Here is a 14,601-nt window from a genome sequence, read left to right as displayed (position 1 = left end):
GAGGGGGGGGGGGGCGCCATGACCTCGCCCCGCAAACTATCTCCGGACGTTTTTGATAGAAATATCTCCTTTGAGACGCTCATTTCATAAAAACGTCCTTACTGGATTGCAACCACTGATAACTCGTATTTGAAGGTACGAGATCGAAAGGCGTATCGTGGAGCACCAATTACGTGACATATTGGCGTTAAACAGCATTTACACCATGATATGAACAGCTAATTTTAGGCCAGCGTACTAATTAGTCGACTCACTCATACGCAGATCGAACCGTCAGTCTGAGGCTGAGTGAGTCCGGCTGAGCAATATGTTGGTGAGACCTAGAAACGCCGCTCTTCCAGCTTTCGCTGTGACTGTGCTGCGGTTTTAGCGCAGGCCTGGCGTTTTTTGCCGACATATATATATATAACCAGCACACAAAAGTTTCACTGACCATTCCTGGAAACCACCAGCCTCACCTCCTTGCCGGGACTAACACTCATAACCGATGAACTTCTGACTAAAGTAACACAGTCTCCTATATCAAATGAAAGTACCAGAATAATGCTTCGGTATTCGAACCATGCTACGTTTTATCTGCAGTTCATAGCGACTAGTTGGTTTCTGCAGGGTACAACTGGTGAGGACGACGGAAAACCCCGGCGTGCACACTCCATCAATGCACACGTTAAGAAAGCTCTGTTCTCCGCCATAAGGTATAGGTGGCTATGAAGTTACTATACGCGCGTGTGAAGGACCACGACTCTGATATCGTAAAGGAAATAAAACAACGTGCACGTAAAGAGTATGCAGGCCCCAATATTTCGCGCATGTGTGCGAATGTATGCTGTGAAAATGTTACTTGATATTACAGAAGTTAGTTATGCGTGCTTTTTCTCTAGATTTCGACAGTCGCGTTTTTATTCGCATTCGTAACCGTGTATGCATGATTGAGGAGAAACTAAATTTCAGTAAATGTGTGTGTACTACCAGAAGATCTGAAGATACATTGCTGAGGTGCAAAATGTAGCGAAACATGACGACCTTACTTTCTTCAGGATTAAGTAACGGTACACCGCTAAGTTTAGCATGTGCGTCTTAGGTTAATAAGCTTCCGCTGCCTAAATGACTCACCTGCCTTAAGCTCAGCTCTTTTGTTATCTCAGATTGTTGCAAATCAGGCTGTGTTTGGCCTCAGCCTGCAGCGATCGCGTTTCGTAAAGGAGTTAGCTGCTAGTTTTACAGAGTTTAACACTCTTATTTGAGGAGCACACAAGGCAGAACGAAAAAGAAACCTCCAGATAAACCCGCGCAGCTCACGTCAACATAGAGCAATGCTACGTAGAATTTCGGCGTCAAGTTGAAAACTCGTTTAGTTCCGCCACTACGATCTCTAGCGATTCACATGTTGAAAATATTGTAATAAAAAGACAGACTGGTGGGCTAGTTGGTATTGCATGACTCGGAACAGTAGCGCAAAAAATCACACAGACGACAGAGCAAGGCGGGACACAGCGCTACAAATGCGCTGACAGCGCGGACAATAGACAATAGCGCTGTGTCCCGTCTTGCTCTGTCGTCTGAGTAATTTTTATTTTTTGCGCTACTCTTCCGCATCTTGTAATAATTTACACACTTGACGTAGAGAGCTTGAAATCGTCTGCAAATGGCCGGCTCGATGCGTTTGTATAAAATGTTCAAAACTGTTCCAGGGTCCCCTTAACGCAACTTGTTAGGATTAAATCATCCCTTTTCTGACACATCTATATCTTAGGCTAGCCTGGTTTTGTGGCTCATAATATTCGTCCAGCTAGCAGGCACAAGCAAATGTTTTCACAAGCACGCACGACGAGAACTGCTTTCTCTGCAAGTATTTCCGTACTTCGAAAATCGATTGGGATATACGCCACGTGTCCTATTGGCCGCGAGATCGACCTACAGGTGGCAGCACCGTCGCCGCGTTAGTGTGGAGAGGCGGTCGGAGGCGCGGATACAAATGCACACAGCGGCGCTTCGTTGTGAGCGGTTTGAGCCGATTGTTGGCGATTAAAGTGCGTTGATTGCAGCTTACTGGTAATATATACGCTCTTCATTGTTGAATCGATGCACGAATATCATCCAACGTTACTATTACTAGTGAGAGAAGCGCAATCTGCCGATGAAAGGGTTGCTCGCCCTGGATGACAGTCTGCTCTTACGCACTATATGACGTTTTTTGTTATCTCTGTACGTGTTTAGCTTGTGTTTTGTGTACTACGCACTGCAGTAGCACGACTGAACTACTTAAGTGTTTACTTCTTGTTCATTTGTATACCAGCCCATATTCCTGTGCAATGAGTTCAATAGCACTGTCCACGCGAATACACATATATACACAGGTAAGAGTTTAGCACAGAGCTTTCATCGATCGATTACGTGCACGACAATGATGCAACAAAGGTCCATTTATTTTATGGAACATGTTTTTTTTATTTCAAACTAATAATGTCCGCTGCCTTCCAATAATTTATAACAACTCCACACAAATGCTCAAGATAATGTAAAAAGAAAGGATGAGGTTTTGCGTGAAATTATGCGACATAAACGTAAGGCACGCCGTCGGGATTAATTTTGAACATCTGGGTCCTTCAATGCGTGCCTAAGTCTAAGCACACGGGTGGTTCTGCATAAATTTCGGCCCAAGTTGAAATTGCGCGCGGCAATTCTGTTTTATCAGTGCCGTGTCATTCTATTGTCTGTTTTATCTTTTCTTTTTTAGGGACAGTTTGAGTACCGAAGTCTCACACTTCACTTGATCGAAATATTTCGCTGTAGCGGGACCACGACCCTACAATAAAAGAGCATCTTAAACACAACTAAAGCTCATCATGAACTGGAGTGCCGCGGTTATGCACCTAACAACAACGCGAAAGTGCATGAGCCTCGTTTTTGTTTACCACCGAGTCGCTGAAACGCTGCGTTCACACACTATTTAATGTTCCTCATGTTTGGGACTATGCCAAGCGCACTTTAGGGTGTGCTTGAACCAGAAAGGGGGACCAACACTGAAATGATTCTGGCGAACGCAGGGTACGACACCAATACACAGCCCTCTCTAAAGTCGCACTCATTGATCTTATTAAAATGCGCATGCAGCCGAGCAAGCTCATTTGCTTCTGTGCACCGTGTTAAGTATACGTGCGAGCAGTTAAACTCGCGCTAACACAACAGAACAAACCGCCCTTTGAGAACGTGCGGGACGTACGCGCACATGTAAACACGACGTGGCTAGCAGACGACGCAGGGAGCAACTCACACTAGGCGCGTTTCAGCCAGTAGCCGCCAGGCGGCGACTCCGCTCGATCTTGCTGCCAATAGCTCCGTTCGCCAAAAATTGTGATGACTTGATACAGCTAACCCCATATAGTGTCTTGTTTCCTTCCATTTACCTGTCTGTCCTCCGACTTAGTGATGCCGTCTTGGTCGTTTAAAACATGATATTTAAGTACATGTGTAGCGCTGACGAACGAGAAAAATTAGGGGTGTGCGAATATTCGAAAGTTTCGAATATTCGTCGAATACTACATTCGAATTATTCGTATTTGATTCGAAAATCGTGTATTCGAAAAGTTTCGAATATTCGAAGTTATCGAATATTCGAAAAATCGAATATGCAATTCGATTATCATGCATAAAATAACTGCCCCGCCACGGTGGTCTAGTGGTTATGGCACTCGACTGCTGACCCGAAGGTCGCGGGATCGAATCCCGGCTGCCGCGGCTGCATTTTCGATGGAGGCGAAAATGTTTGAGGCCCGTGTACTTAGATTTAGGTGCACGTTAAAGAACCCCAGGTGGTCGAAATTCCCGGAGCCCTCCATATACTGCGTCTCTCATAATCATATCGTGGTTTTGGGACATTAAACCCTAGATATTATTAATATATTATCGTCTTCCACATTTCTGCTGCGTTCGCATCGCTAAAAACGTTGCCGAGAGGAGCGATAAACATCGTATGTACACGAAGGCACGATACCTGCCTGCGACGAGTGCCCCAATACGTATGATTCATTGCTGGTGCATCTCCGACGTGCAGCGCTGTTAGCGATCATGTAACCGTACATTTTCAATATTATGCGGCCGTAACGTACCGCACTACCACTCGTTCACTATGCGGGACCACTTCTGAAGAAAGACAGTGACCCACGTGACTGGTGGCGAACTGTAGGCACCTTCAGGTACCCCAGTCTGGCAAAGCTTTGCCCCATGTAACTCCCTATACCAGCCACTTCTGTTCCAAGCGAGCGTGCCTTTTCAGTGGCAGGGGGTGGGGGTTGTCTCTCTTACAAGGGAGCGCCTGATGCCTGATCATGTGGAGCAACTCATATTTCTTCATGATAACATGTTGTAATTACTTTCATTGTGCCGTGATATTTGCTTGTGTTGGGATGTGCATTGTGCTAGCCTGGACATTGTGTTCTGGAGATATGTTATGTATGTTATGTTATGTTATAACAGTGTATGTTATGTTGCCAGTCAGGCTGTTAATTTCTTTTTTCAAATAGCTACATGTTAAATAAAATATCGTTACTGTGGAGGCATCTTACTGTGGCATTACTGTGGAGCCTGGGCATTGTGTTCTGGATATATGTTATGTTATGTATGTTATGTTATGTTATAACAGTGTATGTTATGTTGCCAGTCAGGCTGTTAATGTTTTTTTTTCAAATAGCTACATGTTAAATAAAATATTGTTACTGTGGAGGCATCTTTCCTTTGATATTCGATATTCGATTCGATATTCGAAGGTGGATATTCGTATTCGATTCGTACTCGAAAAATTTGATATTCGCACACCCTTAAGAAAAATACAAGCTGACGTTGTAATCTCTTTGCTAACAGTATATCAGAATGGGCGTCCCATAGCTTTAGAAACATGAAACGCATGCCAGAACATATACTATGTGAACTAGCTTAATAGCAGATTTGGTAAATGTTGCCTAGCAGTGTTTAGTATTGTCAAACTGTTGGTCACTTTTCGCAAATGTTGCATTGGTTTGGCTATAACTTCGCTTAAAGTTCTGCTATATTGGCGCAAAATAAACCCATATTCGCAGTGCCCCACTAAATTCTTCGCACAGAGCGGAGGTTTCCCGTTCTCAACATTTGTTCTCAACATCACCTGTACATAACAGTAAATTCTAGTGGAATATAAGTATATAAACTTATATTTCACTTGAAGAAGAACAGCGGCAGAAATGACACAGACAGTTAAAGCTAGGAATAAAGCAGAGAGCTTACATTGCCAGCACGTTAAAAGCATATTGCAGTAAGCAGACCGGCAGAAAAAAAAACAATATAGAGACATAGGTAATGTACGGGATAGAAAAGAAGGACAGCCAAGAAATAATTTATGCTAAAATTGAAATTATGATTTTAAAAACTCTTTAAAAAAAGAAAAACAGACGTAAGCAAAGATAGCGTCTGTTAGGTGAATGCTTGTTCTGTTAAATCCAGCATCGGTACCGTTGGTGCTATAGCTGTTGCAACTGCTGGACATCATCACTCCAGTTCTGGCAAGCCTTCAGAATTCTGTTGCTTGAGAACACTAGCAGCACCACCATAGCTTCACCGTCAACAAGATTTTTGGTTGCGTAGGACCGCGCATAAAGGTTGCATAAAGCAACGAATGCGCTGCTCTGGTTTCAGCCACGGCGCTGACTCACCATCTGTGATGTCAAGCGCAGAACTACCGTTACGTCGACGGCAACAGTGATTTTTCTCTCCTCCTCTCTCTAAGTTTTATTCCCCCTCCCCCCCCCCCCCCCCATTCCCCAGAGCAGGGTAGCCTACCGGGCTCAGCCCTGGTTAACCTCCGTGCCTTTCTTTCAACCTTATTCTCTCTTTCTCTCTACGTGCACGAGATCCTTCAAATCGCCTAAGTGCGAAAGCCAGGACAGGCAAAGCAACCCGCCATTTTTGCATTTTTCAGACTTCGTAACGAAGGATCACACAAGAGGAACTTCGATAATGACTTTACAGCGGCATCAGCATGTGCGCGAAAGACGCCGCACGCATTGTAGTACCCGGCACAGGAGAGTGGCTAAGTGCCAAGTGTCAGGGCGCTGACAAAACTAAAAAAAAAACGATTAAACAAAAGTTCGGCTGGGCGCAGACGTTCGCGCGCTTGTCTGTCGAGACGACGCGAGCGCCACCTCGTAACTCTGCTCAACCAATATATAGGGACGCTCAGAGCTTATCGCCTATCCTCGATGGAAAACTCTTGCGGTAAGATAAAATAATGTCACTGCCTTTAGTTTTATTCCCGTGACTTAGTGGCAGCAGCATTAGCTTGAGAAGCTCCAGCTCAGCCAACGTTTATTCTTTCGCACGGAGGTGGTGCGATCGCAGTATCTTGTATCTTAAGATACACGATACTGTCACGTGGTCGTGACGTCGACGAAGACAACAGTCAGCACGTCCGAGAGGAAACTGTTTATTTGGCCGAACTTGTTGCCGAGAAACTGAGAACTACAGCAATACACGCTGTACAATGATAGCGGCGAACAGGGCGTCGTCCGTCGATCAACTGACAAGCGGTCAAGCGCGTCGGCTTTTATACAGGCGCTATGGAACTTTCCAGCAATATCGTTGGTGGCGGCGTTATCTCTCGACAAAGCTGGAACATTCGCGTGCGGCGAGAAATCTTAACAAAACGATCTACTAAAATCGCGGAGCTTCTCGAACACTGCTTCGCGGCCAGCGTCGAGCGTTGATAACCGTGCTTGCTGGTCAAACTCGAACACATCAAAATAAAAGAAGAAGCGGGCGTGCTAATACATTCTTCAATGTATCGGAAATACAGATACAGATACTTGTTTTGCGAGACGTATCGCGATACAGATAAGATACCCAAAAAGTATCTGAGATAGTATCGAAGATACATGTATGTTCGATACTGCCCAGCACTGGTTACATGCATGCAAAAGTAAATCATGTCACTGTTGCGTATTTGCAGGGCTCCAAGCGCTTCCGAACGCGCGCGGTTTCAAGATTGATATCAGGGGCCGTATTCTCAAAAGTCGACAATCACAAAAGTATCGCCTTTGGTGCGCGCTGATTGGCTATTGACCAAAACAGGAAAAGTGAGAGCGCCATCTAGTATTTCCGTCGACGTGACGGTGCTCTACGGCGCTCCTGCAATGCGTGGGATAAACGAACACACCTTATCACCGTCGGTTGGTGGTGAAGACTAGCATTTCAGTGACGTAGGCGGTAGCTTCTAGTGTTTTATCCTCGGTGGATGTACGCAGCATTTTTTGCGCTGAAACTTCAACGATCATTTCCTTGGGGCGTATCAGTACTCGTTCTTTGCCAGCGCCTGTTTTTTCATGGTTTGAACGTCCCAGGAACATGAACCGTGCGTTGAACAAGTCCCTCGTCTGGCGCGGTTGTCACTCTCGGTGACCTTCGTGGTCTTGTCCTACCATCAAAGTCATGGGCGATGCACGAGTTTCCTAGATTTGACGGCGTATCGTACGTAGCGTGCACACTGAATCCTTGCACTCGTGAACTTTGCATTGAACGAGCCGTATTCTTCACCTGTGCAAGCAACGGAAGCATGGAATGTGAAGCGTTCGTGCTAGACAAACTAATCAGCAAGTCTAGTTTAGTAACTGTTCGAGAAGCCTCGGATGTTCTGCAGCTTGTTGCAAGCGTCCCACTCTGTTGTGGAGCAGCAGAAACTTCATTTTTGCCACCGTCGGACCTTACCCACGGTCTACACGCGCAAATGAAGTCAAGAGGAGAAATCTTCTACAGTGTCAAATGCATGGGAAGATCAGCAAAGGAAGGTGAGTGTATGACATGAAAATTTTCTAGCATATAGCCCTAGCACTAAGCGTCACAATTTTAAGTGAACAAGCATTTCTGTTTTTTTTTTTTGCTATTGGGACAAGTTTCGATTGCTTTGGCCAAGCTTAGTGATTGTTCATGAGGAAAATCAAGCCGTGTGTTCCAGCCGAGAAATCTTTTGTGTACGTTTGCCAAAATGTTCTTAGTATTTGTTTGTTTGTTTTTTCTTGGCATCTCCAGCTGTGTGCTGTGTGGCTATGAATGGGAATACATTCCTCTTTAAATGTTTCTTTCAGGATCCCCATGCGTGTCATGTAAATACTTCCGTAAAGCTCTGCAGACGAGAAAATCGCGGCTGAAAAGAAAAGCAGCAAAGAGAACCTGCAAGAGGGTCAACAGGCTCCACACTGTTACCAAGAGGGTCAAGAGACTGGCCTCAAAGGTGCAGTGTTTGAGTGACACCATCTCCAGAATGAAAGATGCAACAGCAGCAACAGCGGAGGTCATTTTACAGCAGAAACTGCAAAGTCTGTCGCAGAAGCAACAGCTAGCTGTCAGACAGTGTTTTGAAGCTGCAAAACGAAAAAGCACACGTGGTATGAAGTACAACAAGGAATGGATGCTGGAGTGCATACCTCTTAAAATGCGCAGCCCCAAACTGTATGACTACATCAGGAGACAGAATATCTTAGTGCTTCCTGGGAAAACAACTATCAGAAAGTATATATCAAGCTACGTGGCTAATTTTGGTTTTAATGAAAACATGCTGCAAACACTAAAAAAGAAGACCGCCACAATGGGCCGATTCAAGTGCCAGGGAGGTATCGTGATAGATGAAATGAAACTGTCTGAGCACTTTTCTGTCGATACTGCTGGCAAGGTCAGTGGTTTCGTCGACTTGTGTGCCTACACACCTGAAGAACAAAAGCAACTGCCTTGTGACCATGGTCTTGTGGTAATGTTCGTGCCCCTCATTGGTAGCTGGAGCCAAATACTTGGAACATTTGCCACACGCACGAACATCAAGGGGTGCTGGAGGCCACAATTCTGGCAGGGAAAGCGGGGCTCTTCGTCAACTATGTTACATGCGATGCCGCGACATGGAACAGAAAGATGTGGCGGATGATGGGTGTGAAGGCAAATTCAAAAGAAGTTATTGCTAACAGGGTGCATCCTTCTGACGACAAGAGGTCCCTGTATTTCCTATCGGATTTTCCGCACCTTGTGAAGAACATCCGCAACACACTTCTTCAAACAAGCTTCCACACGCCAGATGGAAAGGTGAATATGTTATTCTTTAAGAAGGCTGCAAATTTGCTTGAGATGCCCTTCAGATCTCACTTGCACCTTGACGGGTTTCTGAAAACAATGTCCAACATGCAGTATGGAAGAGCTACAGAACTCTTGCCTAAAAATTTGGCAACTAATGCATAAATATAGTAAGGTAACAGCAGTTAGTGTTCAAAGCAAAGTAAATGTCAGATACCGAATGTAATTTTTATGCAACATTTCTCATGCATCTGCCATTGGCTAATTGCAGTGAATGCTACATTTTTTTTCTCTTACTCCAGGTCTCTATGGGGCCACTGCGAGAAGCTTTGAAGCTTGATGAGAACAACCTCACCTTGAAAGCCATGCCTCGGCATACGAAGACCCACATAGAGCCAAATAATTTTGAAAAAAAAACGCCAGGCCTGCGCGGAAAGCGCAGCACAGTCACAGCGAAAGCTGGAAGAGCGGCTTTTCTAGAGCCCGTTATAAACTCTCCTGTGGCTACTAATACAGGTACATTAGCAACGTACCCACTACGTCACAAAGCGTAATTTTTGGGAAGTTTGGAAGCACCCAGCACTACATTATTCGTTGTGCTGCGGAGAAGCGAGGTACCATATGTAAGCGATTATGTGCAGTTTGTTGATGCGGCGGTTGATGACGATGAATAATTATGGTTGCGCCCTTTGTAAAGGGTTGGAAGCTTTAAACGACCCACTAGTTACGTAATGCATATTGTGTGACGCCCGGTCGTTATTTAACTGTCCCACCACGCTTTATAACACACTTTAACCGGAGAAACGTAGAGCGAGAGAGAGAGAGAATTGACTTTATTGAGACCCTGAGGAAATGGATCATGGGAGCCTTATGGGCTTCCTTGGCAACCAACAGAAGTGCACTTGCGAGGAACCCACTACGCTATAAATCATTGTAATTTTTGAGAAGTAGGGCAGTAGGCACTGTGCCATTTTTCGTCATTTTACAGACAGCCGTGGTACCTGCTAAACGCATGTAAGGCATTATGCGCACTTTGTTGATGATGTGCGTGATGACGATGAAGAATTATGGCAGAGCTCTTTGTAATGGGTTGGAAGCATTCAACAACCTACTCGTTGCGCAATTCGCATTGTATGACGCCTGGTTACATAATTCGCGTTGTGCGACGCTTGGTGCTTATTTTACTCTTCTACCACGCTATATTGCATATGCTAATGTGGTTCCTTCCCGACATGAAGCCTGTATAGGACCTTTTTGCAAAGCAGTGTCAAGCACCGGCATGGCTCAGAGGTTGAATACTGGGCTCCCACGCAGAGGGCCCAGGTTCGAACCTCGTTCCATCCTGGAATTTTTTTCTTATTTAGTTTTTTTCTTATTTCGAGCGATACTGGTTACGGACACCGGCGGCGGCGGCGGCGGCGGCGGACAACTACGGCACCAAAAACGGCCGGTGAAATGATCTCATAACAGCGTTCGCTGTAAAATGCGTGTGTCCCTCGCCTTCCAAATCTTCGGCTCTGAATCTTTGAGAGGCCTTCAGCTTTACAAACCACAGCTTGAGAAATGTTGTGGAAACATTGAGCCAACGCAGAAATTTTGCAGGTCAGTGTTTCTTTTAAATTCATTTAACTCGCTCAAGCGTGCCTTTTACTGTGGCGAAGCATATACTGTGGTGAAGCTGCATAAAAATATTGATGTGGCCCATTTTCACAGTAAATTGTTACAGCAATTCTTCTATGCCTATTTAAAGTGAAATACACATAACATGATGCAGTGTGTAATGCAGTGACATTAACTCATAACACCAACAATACTTCCAGTTCAACATATTACTGAGTATTGTGAAGTGTTTCTTTTAAATTTCGGACAAGTCTTGAGCAGTATGACGTTCAGAATTCAGAGAATGCACCAAGACCACATATTAGATAATCTTGCTGTGTAACTGTTCAGCGGTTGGGGTTACCTCCTTACTCATGCATTTGCAGGAGGATGAAGTCTCTCATCACAACTATGACAACGCAATTTCCGGCGGAAGCTTTGAGGCCCAACTCTCCGGCAGTACGAGACCTCGAAGAATTCTTGGAATTCCTCTCAAGATGGGAACAGACCGCTGATAGAAAGAACTTCCTGAGTGAATCTACGGCGGAAGGACTGAGGGTCACTATTACGAGTACCTTGAGTCTTCTAAGCTACTTACATGAAGAGCTTGGCTATGCATACCTGATGACAAGCCGCTTAAGCCAAGATAAAATTGAAAACCTCTTCGGTATTGTCAGGCTGTCATCTGGATGCAATGCTCATCCCACTCCCCAACAGTTTCTCACGACTATTAATTGTCTGAGCTATTATAATCTTGCTAAGAGTGTTGCTGGATCAAACGTTCCAGAGGGGGTTGTAAGCTCGCTTTTGACTGTCGCAGACAAGCCGGCTAATGTGTATAAGCAGCAGCAACTTCTTGACTTGTTGCTTGATGAAGGAGACTTGGAAGGTGCTGAAGTTTCGCTTCATAGCAGCTCTTTGACTGCACCAGACCACCCATACGTCATTCAGCATAGCGACTCGAGGCTTACGTACTATGTGGCAGGCTATGTCGCTAGAAAATGTGTGCTCCAAACAAAGTGTAGTGCATGCATGTATGAGCTTCTGCTGCCTGCATCAGATGGCCAATCCCTATATGCTGCTGTTTTCACAAAAATCTTTTGATTTTGGTAGTCTTCTGTACCCTTCGCTGAAACTTTTCGTTTTTATTAGTGAACTTGAAGACATTTTCACTGGTTGTTTCAGTAATGACTTACACAAAGACAGCATCTTGGATGTCTTGGCAGTAACTAACAGGCGAAGCATTGGGGGTGTTGGCTGCATTGCAAGCCATTAACTGCTAAGCTGATCAGCTTTTATGTGGTCACACGTATGCATTTTTTATGTCAAGGGTTTGAACAAGTCGCGGGATGAGAAACGAAGAAGCGCACAGCAGCACCTGAAATTGAGTAGGCTATAAATTGCTACAGTGGAGTAAGAACGATGTCATTTTTCATGCATATTTTATTGCACTAAATTTTTGAAGGTACACCAAGAAAAAAAAACAAATTTTCCGAGAAGAGGCTTGTAAGCGAGAGAACGTGCAAATAATGACGTGAAATCTCAAAATAAAACTTTGATCTTGAATATTTTTGTATTAATAAACCTGTGATGGTAAATTTAGCAGCATTAGGGTTCTCGGTGCACAATTCATCGATCTAAGCCGATTCATTGTTCCACTTTAGTGTCCCTTCAAACAATTTTGCGACCGTAACGTCTTTTTTTATTTAAATGCATTTTGGAAAGACAACCTAAACTCTGTCGTTCTGTTTGCCTAGTTTTATGTTATCTTTTGTATGCTGGCTGTATAATTTTATGCTTTTTACACTTTACTTAATTGCAAATGTTTTATAAATATGCAAAGCTTGTATTTTGATGTTATCAATTATTATTATCATTACAGTTACGACTCTGCTCTGCAGTGGTGTTGCGTTTATTAAACTCTTCTCAAAATCTTCCACTACTATGTTTCACTGAAGACATTCTTTTGCAGTATTCGGTATTTGCATTTTTGTGGGTCCTACCACAACAAATCAATTCCCATATTTCGAAATCAAAGGGAGGTTTGGAAAAACTGCTGTTCTTCAAACAATGTCGATAAAGCCTGCATTTTTTGTCGTGTGTGCACGCAGCCACAAGCAACGCGCCCTTTATTTGATTCCAGCTTTGATGTTTTGCATGGAACGGGCCAAGAGTGTTTCTTTTTGTGTGGAGCGTATTCCTTTTTTTTGGGGGGGGGGGGGGGGCTTTCGGTGTGGTGGGGGGGGGGTCTTCCGGCCCGCTGGTTTCTGGTGTAAAACGTGTACACTCTAAAAAAAACGCGCTCGTTATACTGTACAATGTGCTATGCTGCTTCGAGCTGCAGTGCGGTCAGCAGCAACTTCAACAACAATAATGTCAAATAATCTTCATTTGAATTAATATTTTTGAAAAAAGAGGAGGTATAACAATAAGAAAAAAGTGGGAGATCATCTTGGGCGGCACACTAGGCGCGACGGAGAGTTACCAACACGTACGCGGAACGCCTGCCAGCCATCCGCCCCGGAAGATTGGTCGACGCCAGCGCCACCGCATCATTCCACGCCGAAACGCCCGCTCCCAGGCAGCCGCTCGCGCCACTCAAAAGCTTCTAGTACACTCTACTATGATGCTAGCGGTCTTTCTGAGGGCAGTGTTGCCAGGTGGTGGTTAGGAGCTCGAGAAAAAATCACAGCATATCCACGGGGTGAATGATGATGAGTGGGGCGGAGCTACGGAGGGAATCATCTGTAAACCGTGAAACTCTTCCGTGAAATGCGCCCAGTACATAATATAAAGAGTGTGAAACATCGTGTATATATTAAACATCAAACTTTTATTGTACTGTTGGTTTACGTGGTCCCTTCATTATCACTTGTGATCGGTGAAATGCAAGGAAGAAGTCCGCTCCCGAGCGAAAGAGCGCCAAGAGCGACCGCATTCCCCGCTCGCCCTGTGCGAATTAAAGGCAAGGCTAGAGGGAAGACAGGACGCGCGTTCCACGACGCGAGGTCGGTAGCATGCCCAACGAAAGCCAACGGAACGCGATCGTGCAAGTGCTCCGGCTTCGCATCGCCTCATGGTTCCATTTAGCGTCCCAAAACCAAATATATTGCTCAAGGTGTGCCTTGCGTTTTTCGTAGAAATAATTTCTTTATCATGTACATTAAGACGAAAAGTTGAAAGCTCACTAGAGTGTATCGCCCGCAAAGTATGTCTTTTAGTGTGATTTAACTCTCGTACGGCAGGGTCCTCGCGCCGTTGCCGGTCCACCTCGCCCGTTGACGATCGGGCGAGGTGGCTACATACAACAACTACTACTACACTTTAAGAAAAACATCTGGCGTTCTTTCTTTCTGCTTTTACAAAATATCTGGCGTCTTTCGTTGGTATATTTCATCAATCAACGGCATTTTGAACAAAATTTTTATTGTTTAATCACGCACAGGAGAAATCTCACCAGGCACTACCTTGGAGGTAAACAATGGCTGCTAATGGGAATGAGAGACAGAAGAAGTCGGCTTTTAGCTAACACTTACACTTCTACTTCTACTAACGTTTCCTACTGGAACATGCCAATGGCTGCTAATGGGGAATGAGAAACAGAAGAATTCGGCTTTTAGTTAACGCGCACGCTGCGAATTTTTTATTGTTCAACAACGCACAGGAGAAATCTCCCACCGGCACCACATTGGAGGTCAAAGCCTAAGACTTGTTACGGACTACTACGATGACGACGATTACGAGGGACGAACGGGTGCCGCCTTAAGGAGCTTCGCCCCTAAAATGCCTGATATGAGCTCTGAAGGCTTCTAACACAATGTGCGTTTGTATCGGTTGATCCTTGGGGATGGCAAAGGTCGCCTCTGTTGGCGCACATTTGGGCAGACCTAGGCAAACTCTGAGTGCCTGAGCTTGTGCAGC

Source organism: Rhipicephalus sanguineus, chromosome 4 (assembly GCF_013339695.2).
Source record: "Rhipicephalus sanguineus isolate Rsan-2018 chromosome 4, BIME_Rsan_1.4, whole genome shotgun sequence".
Classification (NCBI taxonomy): domain Eukaryota; kingdom Metazoa; phylum Arthropoda; class Arachnida; order Ixodida; family Ixodidae; genus Rhipicephalus; species Rhipicephalus sanguineus.
Note: the sequence above shows the minus strand (reverse complement) of the source record.